Here is a 22,678-nt window from a genome sequence, read left to right on the forward strand (position 1 = left end):
TTTGGTCATTCCATTGAATTGTATCCAGACATCTGGATGTTTAGACATTGTGCTGAGCCTATCACCTTGTCGCTGTACCGTTATCAGTGCTGTGATGCCATAAGATCAAACGTTCTTATTTAAAAATATCTAATAAAAATGTAAGTTTGTCTAAAATAATCTAAGTCTGTTTCCACAGACAACTGTATTTGTGTTGGCAGAATCTATTTTCTAAACAAATCTGATGGTGTGCTCAAAGTCCTTAAAAATTTGGACTCATTGATGTCAATTCTTGCAAACAGTCCTGTAAAAATCCTTATCAGATTGGTCTGACAATGTCAACGCTATCAGCCTCAGAGAAAACTGATGAAACAGATGTGATTTCTTCAGACTCTTAACCTGTGGATTAAAAGCTGTCACAAGATTACTCTGAAGTGTACTGCAAGAAAATTAAGAGTAAGACAGAAGTAAAACATACCCATTTACACCTTAAACTGTTCGGATGCCTGCGTCGTTGACCCAGGGTTTTGAGTTTATTGTATTATTTATCTTTTCTATTCTTTGGTTTCTTCGTTAGAGTTATGTCTTATGGTTTGTCTCTGTGTAATCCTTAGTTGCTGTCTCCCCTGTTTGCTATATCCCCGTGTCCAGTCAGTGTCTGTGTCTGCCCTGGTCCCACGTCTCTGTTCCCTCTGCAGTGCGCGCGTGTTTAGTCTGTGTCTTTAGTTCAGTCTGTGTCATGTTTCCTGTTTTATTTTGAAGGTCCTTGTCTGATGTTAATGTATCTGGTTTCGCTTCCCCTTGTCTCGTTAGGCCTGATTTGCCCCAGCTATGTTTCCCTCCTGTTACCCATTCCCTGATTGCTCCCTCTGTGAATTTAAGCCCTGTGTTTCTCTGTGTCCGTGTCGTGATCTACTGTTTATCTAGCTGTGTGTTCTGTCAGTCTTCCGGTGTAAGTTTATTTTGATATTTCCAGTTATGTTATATTTGAGTTTAACATTAAAGCTGTTTTGAGTTTAAGTTTTGCCTCCGAGTGTCTGCACCTTGGGTCCTATTCCTGTCTGCACACAGCCGTTCCATAACATAAACATCAAAATGTGGAATCTGAGAAGATTAAGAAGAAATATCTTTTTGGTTGAAGTGCCCTGAAAACCTGGATATCCAAAATATGACAAGGAACCCTTCTAAGATGTTACAAGCCAGAAACCAAAATTTATAGATATATGTACTTATGTTTTTTCATATAAAACTTTTTGATCTGAAAAGAAATCTATAAAGGTGTCAAGTGCAGACTACCAGCATGGATTGGAATTAAAAAGAGATACTCAAGTAACCCAAAAGTTATACATACATGTATGTTTGTATATGCTTTGGAGAAAAGTTAGTACTAATAAGGAGATTTACGGTTACTAAAATGTATTACTCATTAACTTGTATGTTGAGGTTTGCAAGCTAATATTTTTGGTTCTCCATGTTGTCACATTGGATGGCCCAAGTAGCTCTAAAGTTGCAATTTATTTTGTACCTTGTAGGCAAATACACTGGTCTAAATTCCAATAAACATCTAAGCTATTCCATTACATGCAGCACCACCAATCTGTCGGTGGAGATTATTCCAGAATTCAACCCTGTGGTCATTTATGAAGGGTGCAGCTTTAGAGGAAATGTGTTGTGCATTGGACTGGTGGATGCTAAACCCCGCAAACACATTAACATCAAAGAAAACTAAACTCACCAATACATATGCATTAAACATTAGCCACTGATCTTTAGTTATCATTGCTGCTACAGAGAGAAGGCCACCAAACAAGGTGGTGAAATTACCCAGGAAAACATGCTGAACTCCATGGGGGGAAAAAATCCATAAAATGGAAAATAATGAAATTGCTTTCTGGTGAAGTTTCAGCAGTAACCCCTTTCCTCCTCATAATTAAAACAATGCAGCAGGATAGCAGAAGTCAGTGGCATATAATGTATACCAGAGCAATGAATGTATAAGGTGTAATAGATTGTGAAAGGAGCAGTATGATGACAGAGATGGAGCATTTCATTAGAAAGGTCTGAATCAAGTCTGCACAGGTGGGTTTAGTGCGACGCTTTGATGGAAGACTGGAAGTTAAGAGTGCCTACACAGTACACCTGGAAGATGGCCTTTGGTTCACACAATTAGAGTTTCTTAGAGTCAGCACTATTTTGCATATTATTTAAATTTGGGGGGGGGAATAGCCAGACTTTTTCCTAGTGTTCAAAATTCTAATATAATCCATTGTTGTCTACTATTGTTCTTAGTATGCAGAGATATACAAAATACCAATACAGCCATTCATTTAAATATCTAATTCAGTTCAGGTAGGAGGAACTGACTGTGGACTCAAGTGGAGACATCAAGGAAAAGGCAGCTGAAGATCTGCAAGTGAAAACAGCACAAAACGGATTTATATAGGAACAGAAGTCATGTCACTTTGGCTAAAAGCAGTTCTTTTCTGTACTGTGCAGGAACTTGGTTACTATTGATATGCAAGTAAAAGCCTAACTGACAATTATGAGAGCTGACCTTAGTGCATTATTAGTTCAGATTATATCAAATATGTTATAATAACTTCCCTACCTTCTTATACATGGGTTTTAGAAACTGAACATTTTAATTCAAAGAGAAGACTGGTTTCATGTCTGTTTTTTTTTTTTAACCAAAAAGCCATGAAACTACAAAAACAATTTCTTGTTTCAATCTCTTTAATAAGTAATTTCTTTTCGAAATAGTTCTTGATGCTTTGTGAAGAAAAGGTTCTATATAAATTCTATCTAAGCATGCTTTTACTCTACTGGCAGCATGTTATACAGACGACTGTAGATACTCATTGTTGCACCTTTCTTGTGCCCTCCTTCATACATATTGACATTATTTTGAACCAAACACTGAAAATTCAATAAGACCTGTAGCCACTTTGTTGTTGTGTGATTTGGCATACCTCAGCCACCCGTCCACTCAAACCATTTCCGATGAGGCTTCAGTGAACAATAGCTAGATCAACTGAAGGGACAGATGTACAGTGGGGCAAAAAAGTATTTAGTCAGCCACCGATTGTGCAAGTTCCCCCACTTAAAATGATGACAGAGGTCAGTAATTTGCACCAGAGGTACACTTCAACTGTGAGAGACAGAATGTGAAAAAAAAAATCCATGAATTCACATGGTAGGATTTGTAAAGAATTTATTCGTAAATCAGGGTGGAAAATAAGTATTTGGTCACCTCAAACAAGGAAAATCCCTGGCTCTCACAGACCTGTAACGTCTTCTGTAAGAAGCTTTTCTGTCCCCCACTCGTTACCTGTATGAATGGCACCTGTTTGACCTCATCATCTGTATAAAAGACACCTGTCCACAGCCTCAACCAGTCAGACTCCAAACTCCGCCATGGCCAAGACCAAAGAGCTTTCGAAGGACACCAGGAAAAGAATTGTAGACCTGCACCAGACTGGGAAGAGTGAATCTACAATAGGCAAGCAGCTTGGTGTGAAAAAATCAACTGTGGGAGCAATCATCAGAAAATGGAAGACATACAAGACCACTGATAATCTCCCTCGATCTGGGGCTCCACGCAAGATCTCATCCCGTGGGGTCAAAATGATCATGAGAACGGTGAGCAAAGATCCCAGAACCACACGGGGGGACCTGGTGAATGACCTGCAGAGAGCTGGGACCAAAGTAACAAAGGTCACCATCAGTAACACACTACAACGGCAGGGAATCAAATCCCGCAGTGCCAGACGTGTTCCGCTGCTGAAGCCAGTGCATGTCCAGGCCCGTCTGAAGTTTGCCAGAGAGCACATGGATGATACAGCAGAGGATTGGGAGAATGTCATGTGGTCAGATGAAACCAAAGTAGAACTTTTTGGTATAAACTCAACTCGTTGTGTTTGGAGGAAGAAGAATACTGAGTTGCATCCCAAGAACACCATACCTACTGTGAAGCATGGGGGTGGAAACATCATGCTATGGGGCTGTTTTTCTGCCAAGGGGACAGGACGACTGATCCGTGTTAAGGACAGAATGAATGGGGCCAAGTATCGTGAGATTTTGAGCCAAAACCTCCTTCCATCAGTGAGAACTTTGAAGATGAAACGAGGCTGGGTTTTCCAACATGACAATGATCCAAAACACACCGCCCGGGCAACAAAGGAGTGGCTCCGTAAGAAGCATTTGAAAGTCCTGGAGTGGCCTAGCCAGTCTCCAGACCTCAACCCCATAGACAATCTGTGGCGGGAGTTGAAAGTCCGTGTTGCTCGGCGACAGCCCCAAAACATCACTGCTCTTGAGAAGATCTGCATGGAGGAATGGGCCAAAATACCAGCTACTGTGTGTGCAAACCTGGTAAAGACCTATAGTAAACGTTTGACCTCTGTTATTGCCAACAAAGGTTATGTTACAAAGTATTGAGTTGTATTTTTGTTATTGACCAAATACTTATTTTCCACCCTGATTTACGAATAAATTCTTTACAAATCCTACCATGTGAATTCATGGATTTTTTTTCACATTCTGTCTCTCACAGTTGAAGTGTACCTCTGGTGCAAATTACTGACCTCTGTCATCATTTTAAGTGGGGGAACTTGCACAATCGGTGGCTGACTAAATACTTTTTTGCCCCACTGTATCTCCCAGGTCCTGTGTCAGGTCTTTGCTTTGTTAGGCCTGACACTTTTGCTTTTTTGGTTTCTCTAAAAATTTTAATGGCCATTCCGAGATATGCCAAGGTTTTGGCTAACAGCTCTTTAGGAATCATCTTGTTGGTGCAAAAATCCTATTTTATGCCTGTCAAACTGTTTTATGTTTGGCATTTTTCATAGATCCAATGAAAGAAATGAGAGCAAATTATATTTTTTTCCCAAAGGCTACTAAGAATAAAGTGTCTAAAGATACTATTTAAATAGGTACTTTGCCAAGTTGTCTGTTATGTGTAGTAGTGATGGGATTTCCGGCTCTTTTTAGAGATCCGGCTCTTTCGGCTCGGCTCACTAAAAAGAGCCGGCTCTTTCGGCTCCGAACCGGCTCTTCAGGTTGTTTTGTTGCTTTAATTATTTAATCATTAACAATAATATAAAATTATGCAGAAAAGGAATTACTAATGTAAAAAAAGTGGTTTTATTTATATATGTTTATATATGGCCCCTAGAAACAAAGCACGTACAAACTCTAAAGCATATACAAACTCCAAAACACATTTCTAGCTTTTACTGAACTTCCAAAACAGAGCTACCCAGATCACTTAAATTACACAATTGAAAGCATGTGTGTATTGTTTGTGTATTTATAGACAAGCACTCATATTTATTCAAATAATTTAAAAAACAAGTTCATTTACCTGTTACTACCACACACCAAATCCAGTTGTTGATACTTCCTGGCTTGTGTAGCCACTAGGTAACAAAAGCTCAACACTTCGCCCTAGAAACCTGGAGCACTTCTGTTGTCTTTTGTACGTGATTCTGAGTTTGTACGTGCTTCTGAGTTTTTACGTGTTTTGGAGTTTGTACGTGCTTCTGAGTTTTTACGTGTTTTGGAGTTTGTACATGCTTCTGAGTTTTTACGTGTTTTGGAGTTTGTACGTGCTTCTGAGTTTTTACGTGTTTTGGAGTTTGTACGTGCTTCTGAGTTTTTACATGTTTTGGAGTTTTTACGCGTTTTGGAGTTTGTACATGCTTAGGAGTTTGTACGTGTTTTGGAGTTTGTACGTGCTTTGTCTCTAAGGTCCACCATAAATATACTTTATTTATTCACTCCACATAAAATGTAATAAATAAATCATATAATACAAAAAACAACTATTTACATTTTAAACTTTTAACTATTTAAATTTTCAGCTTTTTCCTTTTAAACAAATTTAACGTGAAACAACACAAAACACTGCAAACCACAACACAATTAAATATAAATTTAAATATTAAAACAAAAAGAAGATGCACATTCTCTGTCATATGGGCCTGCATGATTTCTGAATCCTTTATCATCTGCAACTGAAAATAGCGGATGATTACTATACCTTTCTAATGTGACGTTGTCCCTCACTCTCTTTCTCTCTGGCTCTGTTCCTGTGCTACTGGGAGTGTAACTAACGCCCCTCCCCCCTCTGCCCAGCGCAAAGTACAGGCCGCGCATGCGGAGTTTAGCGGAAAAAAGGGCGAGAGAGAGGGTGAGAGAAAGAAAAAAAACAAAAAAAACCTCACGGCTCCCAATAAGGAGCCGGCTCGCGTCGTTCACTTCAAAGAGTCGGCTCTAAGAGCCATTTCGTTCGCGAACGACCCATCACTAATGTGTAGACACAACACTGATAACATCCCTGAGATGGGTGAATTTTTTATGCTTTAATGAAAGATCAGCATCAGTGGTTCAACAGATAAAAAGAAACATTCTTCTGAAAATGGTCAGGTACAAAGACTGGACTGAACGCTTTAGAAATTACAAGTCTGTGTCTTTAGAAGCAAATTATAAAGGAATAAAAAAGAAGTATTATATAGAAATAAAGGTGGCTCAAGACTTTTGCACAGTACTGTATGTCCTCCAAAACAAAACTAGAGCAACTTGTACAGAATTTGCCTTTTATGTGCCTTTTTATGCTTGTTTGTTTTATTCAGAAAGACGATGTATATTTTTATTCATACAATCGAGTATGTTGGTGGAACCAGTAGTACTTAATCTAGCGGAACACCCAAATATATCAAATGCACTGCATGCCACATACCAATATTTCTCTACATGGGTAAGACATCCAGAAAAGAAAAGCCTAAGGCATTCTAACAGTACCACTGAATGTGTGTGTGTGTGTTTCGAGTATTGCTCACATTATGGGGACCTAAATCTGTTTGCACAGTCAGATAATAGGAACAAGAAAGCAAGTGTGTAGTAGATAATTAAACTTTAATGTGACGCCATGCACACTGGGGTAATATTAGGCTAAGGTTAAGTTAAGTTATCAGTAGTTAGGGTTAAAGTTAGACTAAGTCTCCATCATACATCAGTGCAATGTCTTAAGAGGTAACAGATACACAGCTGTGTACGTGCATTGTTCGGCTTCATGCTGCTGAGTTGTGAAGCAGCTGGGGTCTGGAATAGTGTTTGTATTGACTGAGGAGAGTCTACAGTGCCCCCATTAAAGTTGTGCTGTAAACAAAGACAGGACACGGTGAGTAAGTCAGATGAATTTCAGGTATCTTGAATCATGAAACAGCCCACTGAAAATGCAACACACACCTGTGTACAAATCTGTAGACCTTCTTGTAGTAAGCAAGGAGTTTCCTAAAATAAACAGTAGGTGGGCATCTTTTTAAAACATTTAAGCACTGTTATTACAGTATAAGTAAATATGTCATATTTCCTTTATATTTACATGGGATGTTAGGCAATTAGGCATCTTAATTAAATGCTCGAACCAAGTAAAGTGGCTGCTTTGGACATAGAGAGCAGCTCTACTCCAAGGCCCTCTTGAATCACTGAACTCCTCACCATATCTGTAAGGGAGAGGTCAGCCACCCTGACCACAACTGACCAGTACAGCGTCTGCATCACTGCAACCGCAACCTCAATCCATCTGTTAATCTCTTGCTCATGAACAAGACCCAAGATACTTAAAGGACAAACAGACCAGAACCTCCGCCAGACGTTCCCAGCACACCTTCATTATAGGTTTGGGTGTGCCAGGTCTTTCCAGCATCCTTCCTCGTCGCCTGATCCAACTCACCACCAAGTGGTGATCAGTTGACAGCTCAGCTTCTCTCTCTCTTACTCAGTTGTCCAGAACGATTGGAAAATCAATCATTGACCCGCAATGTTGGGTGTCTTGGTCCCACGTGCATTTATGGAGATGCTTATATTTGAACACAGTGTTTGGACGAACTGTGGTTTGTAGAGAAGTCCAATAACAATACACCATTCAGGTTCAGTGCCATTGATCACATGAGCATCAAGTCTCCCAGTAGCATGATGGAGTCACTGAATGGAGCACACTCAAGCACACCATTGCTATGACCGCACAGACTTATTAGGACAGCTAGTTAACAAAGGCACCAGCTGCACATGCTTCCTCCAAATGGACTAGGAAGTAGAGCAAAAGGAACAACTGGGCCTACCTGATGTTGAAGCTGTCCGCAAGGGAATACACTCCTGGCCTGAATCTCCAACCATCGTCTGTAGAAGACATGAATGAAATTACTTACTTATTCCTTTCTTCTTTTTCTTATTTTCAGGAGATAAAATCAGGTCCAGTTCTTTGTGTCTGTTTTAAAAATTAATTTACCTGACACATAGATATTATACATGAAATCTGGGACTAGTTGACATGGTATCCCTTGTGTTGCCTCTGCTTTAGTAATCAGGACTTGGTGTAGATACAGACATCTCATTACCAGTGAACTGAAGTGTCATATTCAGGTAGGGCAGGGGCAATGACAAGTATTCTCTGACTAATGGCTTCTAAAAGATCAAAACACCATTAAGTGGACCTGCAGCGCACATAGTAGCCCTACAGACCCATTATGAAAGTGAAACAACTAAAGCCTCTAATGGCAGCCTCCCTTTACAGTTTAATGTTGTTAAACACAGCTCTGTGGATGTTGTTGGAGAGTGCAATATGATTGCTGCACTGAACTGTTGACAAAGAGTGCGGGAGACGTTGAATAAAACATCATCCAACATGTTTGTTTTTTTGATTGCTTGCATGTTTTACTTGAGCTCATTTGCACCAGCCAATCAACTGTGAGCTGAGGTAGCTTGCATGAACTTCTGCAAAGTCAATATGTTAATGCATTTTGCTCAGAAGCAATACTACTGTGCTGCCTCATACTTATCCTAAGCTTCCTGTCTTGCTTCGTTTATATTAGATTGTGGAGATTTGACTTAGGCAACACAAGCAGAGCAGGGGATTGCAAATAAATCATTTCCACTGTCTGCTATCATTATACCTATGTTGGTCTTTGAAGGAGCGTAGGGTATAGGATGAGCGCTTTTTACGTCTGCCTTCCTATGAGGCATTTTCACGATAATTAGAAAATTTGATCTGAATGGTGGATCTATAAGCATTCACTGTAGAACAGAACAGGAGCAAAAGGGATTAGTGCTTGGTTTGCCATCTTTTTGCAAGATTCGCTATGACTTAACAACTTGTCACGTCATAAAAACTGGCCAAAATCAGAACTATTTTTAAAAATCTTTTTTGACATTAAATGAATTTAGAATTTTCTCAGTCACTGCAAAAGGCTCATCCATCCCACCCCGCTACGCACATAATTGAATATCTCCTTGTGGTTCTTTCTTTGGAGCCAGTCACTGTGGCACACAAATTGTAATCAAGGCCAGGAATAGTTCACATAGAGATGGGTGGCTGTTGACTGCAGGATTTAGGAACTCATCTGAGCCTTCCCACTGCTGCTGGCAAGAGATTTCTAGCTGGCGCTGGTGTGCAGAACAAGGACTAATCTGTAGTGGTCTGTTGCAGCTAAAAGGAACTGGCCCCAAAGTCATGTTTATGGAAAGAGTGGGGATCATGTTTCCCACTCATTTCTTTAATCATCTGCTGTAGACTTATTGTATCTAGAACATTTATACTGAATACATTTTATTAATTTAACTGTTTGGTTTAAGATCAGTTTGACTGTGCAAAAGAATTTAGTTTTTAAGGCTCATGGGGGAGTTCGTAGACTAAAAGACTTTCGTCTAAAATATGCTCATACATATTCATGAGTAGTGGGCAGGCTTCAACAGACTAACAAAGAAAGCGGGAAAATTCCTCAACTCACGCATTGTGAATATCAATGAAAAATGCAGAAGCAGCCCTCCTTATTAAACACAAGCCTCGTGTGCCTTTTTAAGAGCATAAAAACAGGGCACAGCAGAAGGTTAATGTCTTGAATGCAACAAAGATTATGAAACCATATAAGGAAAAAAGGCTTGTTATAATTGCCCCCCAAGCAGCATCACAACCTCTGGCCCCCATGTCAAAGTTTTACAGATTGTGAACTAGCCTCTTACCTCTATTATGCTTGCATGTTAGAACTAATACAATTAAATAGGGAATGTGGAAAAGGAAGCGGCATGTCCAGTGTTACAAAAACTCCTAACCAAAATACCATTAAAGCTGATATTTCTGCTCTAAGCAAATAAAGTCAAGAAGATCCAAATGACCTGAAGACATCATACCAAACAACAGGTTAAGTGCTGACTAAGGCTGCTTAAAGAAAAGATGAAATAATTCCCATGGACTCTGGGATTGAAATTAAAATTGAAAATTGAAAAACAGCGCAGCTTCACCGCACGCAGCCGAACAGGTAGCCGATTAAAAGTTTGTTTAATTCATGCTGACTGCTGGGAGAGCATGAATAAAAACATGGTTTGTCAATGTTACTCACACCAAACAACAAGCTGATTACTGACACTGTCCTTCCAAGAAAAACAACAGTAGCACTCACTCAGCAGAATAACATTTGTTTAGATTCTAGTGACATAGTTTCCTGTTGCTCGTGTCTAAGGCAAGGACGATAATACTGGGTTATTTTTCTAAAGCCACAAAGGCTGCAGAGGAGGAAGTCGGATAAACAGGACAACAAAACGCTGAACTTAAGCACCCTAGATTATGTTTGTTTTCCTTTTTGCACTGACATTTGACATAGGTTTTTATTTAATCTTACCAAAGCTAAAAACAAGCGTTTTATTACCCAGATGGCTAAGGTCCTAAATCTCCTCTCATGGTACTGATTAAATCCCTAAAAACTCATCTCTGTTCATCAGAAATACATATTTAGAAGGTTTTTTTTATTTCAATCAAAATTATCCCTTGATGCTTTCAAATGGCTTAGATGTAATGCCACGCCTTTCCCTCTTTTAGTATGCACAGATCTATAAATATGCAAATTGGTCACTGCCTGCAAGCATTATATGCTACCTGTTTATCTTCCGCTCGGCTCACACGTTAAGGGTACAAACACATAAATATGTTTTCCTTTTAAAACGTGTAGCTTTTACTACTTTTATGACTGGTGCTCATTCCACGACCCCCAAAAACCCAGCTGACAAAGTTTTGGTATTCAAACTACAGCAATGAGCTCCTGTGTAGTTGGACAGATTACAGAAGAGACTTTTGTAAATATCAGTGCAAACATCCATGTTTTCTTACTGACGGGGTCTTATAAGTCACAAAACCTTTATAGCTAGGCTTACATAGCCAAACAAGATTTTAACTGGGGGTACCACCCAGTTATATTAATTCCCACTGAAGTATGTTTTTTGTGATTGGTTTACTAGTGGACAATCCTCTCACTCTCACTATGAAGCTGACACTTTCTTTCTCATATTTACCCTCCAACAAGCTTGGTCGTTGTGGCACTCCAAAGAGTCTCTCACCCCTCGGTCAGAAGAATTCCAAATGAACCATCTTGGATGGTGACTTCTGCTGCTGCTGCTGCTTTAAAGATCTGATGTGAGCTGGAATACCATTTTAGCCGGAACCTGCACCTAGTGAAGAAGCAGCTCATCTGCTGCATCGAGTTTACTGGGGCTGCTGAACATAATTATTATCACCATGAACATAACTCTCTCCAACATGGGGGAGCAGGTGTCTAACCACGAGATAGGATACACTCAGAAGAGGTAGGTGATTAGTGCTTCCTTGTTTATTTGTCACAAAGTAGAGCTACTTATATTTGCCAAGGAGTGGTACATTATGTATGTGTGAAATCCTGCCTGTGTGAGGCATGTTACATTTCTACACTGTACCCTGCTTCGTGCACCATATCAGCAAGTCATGGGACTGACTCCAGCCCTTCCACGACTCTGACTGGAACAGCTAGGAAAATGTATGGATGAATAATAACAGCAGCTACACAAATAAAATGATGAAGATGAGACAAGATAGCCTTTAAGGTTAAACAAATGCAGGATCTGCACATCGTTTGTGCACATCACAAAGTCCCAATTATGTGTGTCAGTGCATGTAAACGCGAGACTGCAAATCTTTGTCAGAATGATTTCCATGTGCATGTGAGTTGGTGTCAGTTACTTAAACAGATTTATTTCTTTACAGTGAAGGGTCATTTCCTAAACAGTGAATTGTAAATGTTGTGAAAAGCACTGACAAATGATGTCCTGACGACACATCGGAACAGTTGCATGTTATAACCGCTAACTGTAGATTGTGTGTGTGTGGCTAAAATGAGGAACTAGACATATTTATTTTTTGGTGTCAACAACCTGATTAATTATAGCATCCACCTAAATCTGTAGTCATAACAGCTAAATATGAGATGTTCTAGATGCTTGGTTAATTTAACGCTATCGCTTACAGTTTGCCTAACAAGTGAAAGATGCCCAGTTCGATCCCAGGGGGAGACACCTCAGGAAGGGCATCCTGCAGAACACTCTGCCAAATCAAACATGCGCAGCTAACTGCTGTGATGACCCCTCTTGAATAAGTGAGCAGCCAAAAGTAGCTTCTTTTTACTTTCAGTTTAGAGCGTGTCCTAATCTTTGTCTGTCCTTTATTTCTGTGATTTGGATTTAGGTGTTTGGAATATGCTGTGAAAAACTCAGCCAAATCTTCCCCCGTGAAATTACACTTTAATCCAACACTAATCAACAAATCTGTCAATTATACATCATAACTGATGCCCAAGGAAGAGCACCATGTCCTACTTGGAAAACATGAGTGTGACGAAACCATTTGCAGCCCTAGTTTCATAGAAGTTGCGTAAAATATAGGCTAAAAAAGAATACAAGGGAGGGAGAAAGAAAAATCTGATAGAGGAGTCCAAAAGTTTCGAGAAGTTAAAATCCCACTTTAAGCAAAAAAAAAAAAAAAAAAAAAAAAACATTTTTGGTTTCAGAACTACAATAATTGGTCTCCGCAGAGTCTTGGAAAAGAAGGTGATACCACGCAGAGGAAACACACCTCCGTTCCAACATGTTTTAACTGTGTGGCTTTCATTAAATTCAAAGTGAGCAGTTATTTTTCAAATAAAAAACAAAACCAGCCATCATTGTTGAGAATTACTTATCAATTTATTAAAAGAGTGTTATTAAAACACATGTATTATACTATTAATTGTTATTCACAGTGCTCCACAAAGACATGAAAGGTACCGCTGTTTGTGTGTTTTTATGCTTTGTTCAGCAATAATGGTGACATAAGGATCACAACACATTTTCAGAATAATTAGTGCTGAATCGATGATCAGTCCAAAGAGTTTGTGAATGCTTTCTTGCAACTTTAATCAACTTAACTGAGTTTTTTTTTAAAAGGCCTTGATGACTCTACATTTAAGTTGGATCATGAGCAATTCTTCATCTTATGACTCTGAAGGCTTAATCGAAACCCTGTTGTCTGAGTCATAACAAGTGCGTTGTGATATGGATCCATTATGCTCTTGACTTATTTGAATGAGTTCCTCCTGTCAAGGGGAACAAATTTAAGCATCAGTTTAAACTGCAGTTTGATGCCAGTTTTGCTGAGGCCAGCAAGTGGCATTACAACATTTGATAAGAACAAAGATTAATTCGACGCCTTGTCAAATACGTCTCCATTGTGAACAACTCGCTTGCTGGAATGGAAAGATTATTTCCTTTATTGTTTGTGTTGTAAATCTTGTAAATTAACCAGAGTGTCAGTGGCTGTCATCTCTGATTAGTGTCAACAGGCTTCTAATGAAGATGTTCCAACTGTAGGCGGGTTATAGCTCTTACGCACACATTCTGTGATAAGACAGTTTACTTATAGCATGGTGGCTTTACACAAGAGCACCTGGACTATAAAATATCATCAAGAAAAGTACGCAAAGCTTGCGACAAAACTATTTTTTACCAGACAAGACACACGTGGAAGAAGTGAGACGAAAACCAGAAAGCTTGTTAAAGGATCGTAGAGAAGAAGAAGCAGCAGTTTAGAAAATAGGAATGTGTGAGGAATGGCTCTGCTGTTGTTTTGGAGATCATCAGACTGTGGTCAGCACAGCGAGGCCACACAGACGGCCCCCCCGATGAACAGATGGACAGCCAGGAGGAAAAGCAGAGGAGGTGATCCAGAATGTAGACACTCCGTGATCAAGAAGCAGTGATAAGGAACAACAGTGAAATGGATATCTGAAAGTCTTCCAACAGGCAGAGAGAAGCGTTGTCTGCCTGCCTCATCTTGTCTGTCGGTCTCTATGCACTGCTGGATGTGAATTTCAGCGCTGACGTATGCTCTTGCTTTCAGCACAGTGTGAAAAGGAAAAGGAAGAGAAGCCAGTGAGGAAAATGATTTTCTCTGCCCCGTTCCTCTAATGTCATGCTAACTCCTAGCAGCATGAAAAATTAATTACATAAGATGAGGGACATGACAGTAAACATGTCCTGGATGATTTTCTGGGTATAAAGGCAACATTATCAGGTCTGGAAAACTTAAAGTACAAGAAAGCCCATTTGGATGTAAAGTTTAAAACTAACAGGTTTTATTTAACCAGTGAGCTTTTTAGTCGAGTTTCTCTGGGATTTCGATCTAAATTAGAGGGGTTTCTGTGTGTTAATGAGTGGAAATACTGGATGTTGTCTCCCATTAAACATGTATACTCTGAAAGTGAAGTGTAAAAAATATAGACGTTTTTAGATTTTTTTTTTCTTTTTTTATTTGGAAAGCAAGCTTTTTTAAACTGCCAAACGTGTGAAGGAATTGTTCTTTCGCTGGGGTTGGCTTCTGGCACGGCACTTCTTCTTCGGTTGCATTAAAATTTCACATCTGATTGGTAACCCCTAACTTGAACAGTGAATTCTGAACTAATGTAAACCTTTAATCAGTAGGTCTTATTAGGGGTGCTGCACAGCTTCACAGGGTTCAGTTCTGGGTCAGTAAAAGTCATCTTTACACATTCTGGGCTCAGGTCTTTGGGGAAATTATGTGATGTGTTTGAAGAAGTGCACTTTATCTAAATCCTATTGTCTTTGTTATGATAAAGACAATTTGATATTATTGTCTTTAAAAGTAGCAAAGCCAAATGGTAACTGCAACACAGTCGATAATACCGGTCAAACATTCAGAAAGCCAGGATGACTCTTTAATACTTTATGTTCTGATTAAGGCCACAAACACATGAAAACAAAAAGCGGAGGTCAAAAATCTTTGTCCCCACTTGTGGATCTTAGTGTGACTTGTTGGGATTTAAGATTAGCACATTAAAAACTCCTGTTGGGCAAATACTCTGGTGCGTTTGTCGGTAAGACTTGATCTTTCATAAAAATTTACCATTTCTGTTTTTGTTTATACTATAATAAATCTAAAATTACATTTAAAAAAAAGGCAAAGAGTTGTTGCTGTTAATGGTTCTGATGGGTATTTAAAAGTGGTTGTTTGGGGATTTCAAAAGACCCATATGCCTTTAAAAAAAATATTTAAAAAAAATACATTAAATGCTTCAGTTTCAATTTTATTGGCTTGGTGGAACATGTCTGCATGTTTCCAGCTGATTCAAGAAGTGCTTAAGGAGCATCTAATTGGTCTTTAAAGACCCACCGTGTGCAAATACCAAGTCATTTTTATTGTTGTCATTTGCTACCACATGCCTTTCACATTTTGTGTGAGTTTTGAAGAGTATCAGCTCAAATTAAATCATTCTCACTAATTGAAATCCAGTGAGGCATTTGAAGTAGATGAGGAGGTTAGGCTCTGGAGAGATTTAGAGTGGAACCTAACAAACCTGCAAAAGCCAGACTGTCATAAAAATTAAAAAGAAAGTGGAAACAGAGCATATCCATTAAAACCTCTGTGTGGAACAAAAAAGGATAAAATATTACCCTTCATATCAGAACAGTGTTTAAGCAGATTTTCTTCTTATTTCTTTATAAATCTAGACGGAAATTGCACTTCTTATCACTTAAATTTAAGAAAAATCTTTAAGAAATCAATGTATACTTTGTTTTGACATAATGAAACAACCATCATGTATAACCTGCGAGTAGCAGAAACGTGAGCTCTAATCAGTGCATTCTCCAACAGAGGTGCATTAGCCTATCAGAGAGGCGTCACCATCACCCACTAGAGCGTCAAGTCGCACTTGAAAATAATTAAATGCAAAGATGGATTGGCACCTATTCTTCCAGACAACCATGTAAAAGCTGGCATATTTGTCATTAGCAGCATCTTCACATCTATCTTAAATGAATACATTACTTTAAGATCACCGTGTGTGTTCACTGATTACTCCTATAGACTTCCCCGATTTGCTTCTGCAAGGATCTAGCCAAGTGGAGCGGAAAAGAGAGAGGGGTTTGCAGCGGGAGCTCCTATAGATACAGCTGATGAAGGGCTTCATTGTACTGCCAAGACACCCCCCCCCAAATCAGCTCCACGATTACCACCAGCTTCGTTCTTCCTCCAAAAGCCTTTCAGCAAATGTGATTCATCTGTTGAGTATGTGAGCAGACAAAGACTACGGCCTCCCCAAAACAGGACTAAATCTTGCGATGCACGCATACACACCAGGAGATTTGTAAAGTCACTATTTGATATTGGGTTTAGTCAAAAGGCAATGAAACAAGATACGACTGCCTTAATTGTTGGTGTGTGTTCTTAATATAATGGACTACTGCTTCCAAAGCACACCAAGATGCCAATTAAGTAGCTTAATAGGTTAGACTGTTTGTGCTGCATACTCTCACAGGCAGGAACCACAACACAGCTGCGTAACTCTGGGATGCTTGGCTGTCATACCACTCCTAAAGCTCGCTGACGCCAGTATAAGAGTGTAAAAGAAAAGAATACTGGTTACCTTTAAATCTTCCTGATACAAGTGAGCCAAAAGTGGAGGAGAAGAACTTCTGCGAGCTGCGATGCCGTCTAGGTTTCTTTTTTCTTCCAGCGTCTTTGTTTGGCGGCACCAGCTCCAGTCAGTTCTGGACTCCCTCGCTGTTGAAACGCTGCTTGCCGCACAGATTCAATTCAAAAGAAGAGCATGACAGGTGTGGGAAGTGAACATACCAATGTGGATTGTAAGTCGTGAAGAAAATTAAGCGCCCCGTTTAAATTCGGTGTTACTCCCAGATTGAATGTTTGAACAAATCCCCTGTTTCTCGATCAACTCCGCCGCTCAGACGCTGTCCAGGAGCGAGCGGTGCTGAATGAGACTCCAGAGGTTGCAGAGATTTCCTACTTTTTTTTTTCCTCCTCTTCGTCTACTGATTCTTCTGTTTGACTGCACAAATCTTCCCTCCCACCGCGCACGACTGAAATTATCTCTCCTCTATCTTTTTTTAAGCGCTTCAACAAAACGTTGTCAAGCACTGACACTATTGGCAACGCAAAAAGCGACAGGGGGAAAAAGTGGTGGGGGAGGGACAGGGACTGAATGAGTGAGTGAAACCGTTGCTTGATCAATTGAACTGAAATCAGCTGCATTTAAAGAAAAACGGATCAATAAGTCAAACCCCCGAGGTGGACACTTAATTTGAGCAGAGAAAAGAGGAGGCGGATTTCAGGTTGAAAAGAGTCCTTGTGCGCTCGATTTAAGCAGCTGACAACTTATGTCAAGAGTTGTGCCGTTTCTCAAATGCACCTGGATGATGCATGAGCAGGTGATTTAAAAAGGTCTGTCTCCATCCCTGCTGCCAGTCTCCTGTTGCAAAGATTTAGGCGTAAAACTGTAACTGCGCTCTCGTGTATTTGCATCACACTTTCCTCACTGGAAGCCCCGCTGGCTCTCCCTGCTGCTGGCGTCTGCTAGGGTGAGATTATTTACTGTAAGGCAGTGACGCATCTCATCCTCACACACACACACACACACACATACGCATACACACCATACAACAAAAATATGCGCGATGCTTGCAGCTGTGGAAGCATATTTGTGTGCGTTATCGCCATTTCAGACTCTCTGTGGACATGATTGTTGCTCGTGGAAACACCGCGTTAAGCAAACCCGTGCAGGGTGGGCTCCCTTCCAGGTTTAAGTCACTCCGTCTTCCTCTGAGTGCACTGTTGCCTGAATTCACATGCAACACGCAGGCATTAAATTTCATTCTTAAGGCGCCGACTAGCGCATATTAAGCTCCACTGCCGTCGCTCCTTGGCGCTGTTCGTTTGTCTTTTTGAGCACTTGAGGAAGTTCTTAATCACAGTCTCCATTTTTTTATGCTGCCATCCCACCACACGCACAAGCACGCAATCTTGTGCACACACGCCATGTTCTGGACTTTTATGTTCAGCGATTACCTCGGACCCTCCCCTGGGAAGGATCCTTTTGCTTGTTGGAATCGCTTTTCTTTATAAGTTTTGTCATTACCGTGCAGTTATTGATTCGTCAGTCTAATCGGCTGCACCGTTCTCTCTCTCTCTCTCATTAGTGAAAGAACAAAGCCGATCGAGCTGCTTCAGTCACAAACTGGACTTTAATTTTGGTTCGGTTTGTTGTGCCTGTCAGAGAATCCTTTTTTAGGGGTCGTGAGCTTAAAAACATGAATTGCCCGCTTTGCACGAGTAAATATCCACGTGTACGTTAAGCTTAATATTCAATAATGAATCAATGAGGAAAATCCTCTTTCAAAACTTGAAATGGTCAGCTGGTCTGAATTTTTTAGTCTATACTGAATTGCACAGAAAGGCTGATAATAAGTGCGAGCCTATATGAGGAGGGTTATTCAAGAATTTATTAATAATTGATGGTTTATTTTGCCTACTAAATGACTTACTAACATTCACAGCAGTGTACTGGGTGGCTGATTGTTTCCATTCATTTAATGGACTTTTCAGTCATTAGCCCTAAAATCCATTTGTGAACTACTTGTTAATATTCACAAATGCAGGCTTGATTGATTAGTCTAAGAACCCTTTAGCTTAATAATTTAATAACATAACTGAAGACAAGTGACAGAAGGGAAGCTGTGGGTAATTATTAAAGCCGTAAATTACAGTGAAACCTTTCTCATTTCTTGTTCTTTAACTGTATTTATAATTTTTTTTACTTTATATGATGAAACAACAGTCAGTATTTCACCTTTTACAAAGTGTCATCTACACATGAAGTGTCAAAAGCTGTTGTCAAAGGTAGACAATGAATTTGGGCTTTAAGTAAAACTTTTCACATCAGATTTTATTCTGCTTTATTATGTTTTATATCATTGCGAATTTTCAAGTGTTGCTCTACTAGTTTTGGGAAGTGAGTAATGGGAAGACATTGCTTGAGGGTCTGTAAAAATACAACCAGCATTGATCACAACTTTCTAATATTTTACCAAACAACTGAATAATTGATGGAGAATCTCCCCGTATATAACTTAACTTTTTTTTTCTTTCAAAATAATGATTAACAGCAGTCGTACACCAATACAAACTCTTTGCATGAGAGGATCTGAGTAGAAACAATCAAAGCACCTGTCAGAATTTTTGCACTTAGTAAATCTTTTATTGACCAAAATAGATCATCAAGTAAATGTGTTTTGTTTTTGTTTTTTTTTTACAATTTTAATAATTTAAGAACAATGAAGCTTTTGACTTCCATTCGTCCTTGGCCTAAGCATCTCGATAAATGAGTAGGCTGTTAAGGACACTAAAACCAAGAAAGCAGTCGTAACCATTAAAGTTAGAGAATCTATAAATGGATTTTAGTTCAGATGTCATGCAGCCCTGTTCAAGAAGCATTTGAGAGTTCTTCATAATATATTGAAGAGCAAGCTGAACAAAAAAAGCAGCAGACTAGTGGAAGATTCTGCACAGCCTGGAAATCCAACGTTTTATTTTTATTTTGTTGTTTTTTTATTACTGACTGAATCAAATAATAAGTCTATGAAAGAGTCCATCAACTGCATGCTATAAGCTCCTTCTTAGGTGTGGTTTATTAGAGAATGGCATCAAACTTACCTAAAGTCATTATTGGTGGTTATATGGATGCTTCACCCTCCATCCATCCTTTTTTTTTTTTACCACTTATCCAATTTAGGATCACGAGGGGCCTTGAGCCAGTCTCTGCTGTCATAGGGCAAGAGGAAGCGTACACCCTGCATAGGTCACTGCTGTATCACAGACCTAACACAGAGAGACAGGCAACCATTCACGCTCACATCACACCTACAGTCAGTTTAGAATCAACAGCTAACCTAACTTGCATGTCTTTAGACTCTGAGAGGAACACAGAGAACCCAGAGTTATAAGACAGTTATAAAATACTGGTTGGCAGAAATGCACAGGGATTGTTTTCTTTATGTAAGCTGTTACATTTGAGCTCCAGCTATAGATCTTTCTCACCTCTTGACTACAACAGTTATAGACTAAATGCATTTTTTCCCCCATAAGCGCATTCTCACTTTGAAAAATAGTGTCTAACACAATGACACATTAAGTCTGGAAGGCATAACAGTGTTCGCAGAAGTTTTATAAATTTTGAAGTGTAAAATGTAAAACTAACTATTGTGCTGCATAGTCTTAATTATTGAATTGATGAAGGCCAAGGCGGCATTAATAAATAATCATGGTTGCAATAAAAGTCTACTGATTTTCACCTTGGCCAGTCACTTGAGCTTGGGGGGTCCATGAATTATTCTGTTCTCCCCTAACTGTGATCCATCTCAATTGGGTGGGCACCAGGATTTGATTAGCTCTGCTCTTACACTCCAGTGACAGACTTTGGGATTCAGAGAGTGATTCAGTCTGAGCAAAAGTAGAATCACACCTGGGCTTAAAAGCCAAATACGAAGTAAATCATAATGAATTGCTTACCTTTAGAATAAGACTGGTAATTACTGGGTTCGGTGTTGCTCGCAGTGGAATGAAACACTTACTTAGCAGATGACGGGTGCTGGCATGTGATATTTGGTATTCCTGCTTATATTTGCAACTATCTATGCCCTGCCAGAGTTGTGATTCAGTGCAGGCTAAAGGAGAGGCCAGCAAGTCTTCTAATGAAAGCACAGAGAGAGCTGCAACTCAGCATAGCACAACAAACAGAGCATTTTAAGCTTCTGGAAAAAATTCATAGCATTTCATGGTTCTAGGAGAGAGAGAGAGCCTGACAGATGAAAACCTGAAACAGGTTGCATAACCTCATAATGAGTCAAAACGTACCGTTTCACATACATTGTCACTGCTCATCATTGTTAGTTGTCCCAGTTTATTTAATCAGTGATCGTCTTTATTATCTTTAGACATGTTTTTACACATATTGTCAAAGCAGAGAAGGGTGAAAATTACACATTTAAGATAGCAAAAACCTTAAATCCAATTACTCACACTGTAAACACACATGGCTGTTGGGCAACGCTGTGCTACCATCAGATGAAAGTATCCATCTGTGACTGCACCTTACTGTAGTCACAGATGGATCAGGAATGTGCGGCTCGTTACATAACCAAAACATCAACAGTCAATTAATGAGATGCCACGGCTATGAAACGTTAGAACAGCGACTGATTGTGTTGCAGTTTTTCTGTACCTTCGCCTCTCACTCACTTACACACACCTTCAGTCATGCGTACTGTGGGAAGAAGGGGTGGAGAGGTTACATTAGCAGCTAGACTGGGAGTTGCAGTTTGAGCCTTGGGACTCTGAGTAGCAGAGTTCTGGGCATCAGGCCATAGATCTGTCTGGCCCATTGTAATGCCTGGCAACACCACAGTTTTCCACAGATGTAAATGTAACTGTAGGTGCACTTCACAGCGTCGAGCGTTGCTTAATAGCATGGTAACCCCTGTTTTCTTTGATGCAGACTTTTATTACTACTGGCGCATGTGTTTGTCAGTTTCTGTGCTTCCTGCTACCACAAAGATTTTTATATTGTTTATTGCTTCAGCAAGAACTACTGACATTTTCTGTTATTATTACACTTTTATGTAGTATAAACAAAATTCAGTAATAATTTATGTGCAGAAAGCAGTTCAGCCTTCCCAGTAATATAGTCTCACCGTGACTGATTTCAGGTGTACATGGCCGTGATTGATATGTAAAGCTGGCAGAAAACAGCACTCGAAGGATCAGTTTTGCAGTTTGCCAGGTTTGCCTTGAAACAATAGTCAGATGGCATATGAACACTGAAAGAGTTTGTGAAAAAGTTTTTAATGCATGAGAATATGACTAAAAGAAAAAGAAAGACTATCCAGTCTGCTGTGGCATTAGTGTTTTAGAATAGCAAAAAAACATCATGATATTTCTTCAGGCTTAAAAGCTGGAAGCACTTTATGAATAAGCAGATGGCCCTTAATTTCCTTGTCATTTTAACTGCTTGACAGTTTATTCTGCCACCTGCTGGTGAGAAAAAGCACTGTGTTCTTCAGTAATTGAAATATAATAACTTGGATTTTACATTAAGGCAATCTGAAATATATTTGTAAAACTTTGTTTTTCTTTTTTATCAGGTGTCACATCTATTCTGGTCTTCAAAAACAGAGTAGTACAATGCCTAATTTAGAATTTTGGTGATTAAAAACTGGACACGGCTAAATTATTTATTTATTTTCATTTAGAAATATATGACCAAAAACCTTTAATGTGACTGTGCTTGCAAAATAAACAAATAAAACATGATAAAGGATGGAAAATGGAAAACTAGCATAACACCCATGCTAAAAGTAAATGAATGGATAAATTAATGAATTTATTTATAATGCACTTACAACATCTGCATCTCTAATAGGACCACTTTAGTTAAAAAATAGGCTTAATATACTATCATGGCTCTGTTCTGGGACACCCCCACCTTTCCATGTT

General features: G+C 39.4%; 1 protein-coding gene across 1 annotated transcript in view; it reads right to left on the reverse strand.

Moving 5' to 3' along the window:
* LOC146494465 (metabotropic glutamate receptor 4-like) overlaps positions 1–17,868 on the reverse strand; it is a 214,981-nt gene extending 197,113 nt beyond the window's left edge. The window contains exons 1-2 of the mRNA XM_085146101.1: positions 16,758–17,868; positions 8,103–8,160 (exon numbers count right to left, since the gene is read on the reverse strand). The gene's annotated coding sequence lies outside the window, so the exon portion shown is untranslated. The remainder of the gene's footprint in view (positions 1–8,102; positions 8,161–16,757) is intronic.
* Between the last annotated feature and the right edge of the window lie 4,810 nt (positions 17,869–22,678).

The sequence above is a fragment of the Neolamprologus multifasciatus genome, chromosome 20 (genome assembly GCF_963576455.1).
Source record: "Neolamprologus multifasciatus chromosome 20, fNeoMul1.2, whole genome shotgun sequence".
NCBI classification, from domain to species: Eukaryota; Metazoa; Chordata; class Actinopteri; order Cichliformes; family Cichlidae; genus Neolamprologus; species Neolamprologus multifasciatus.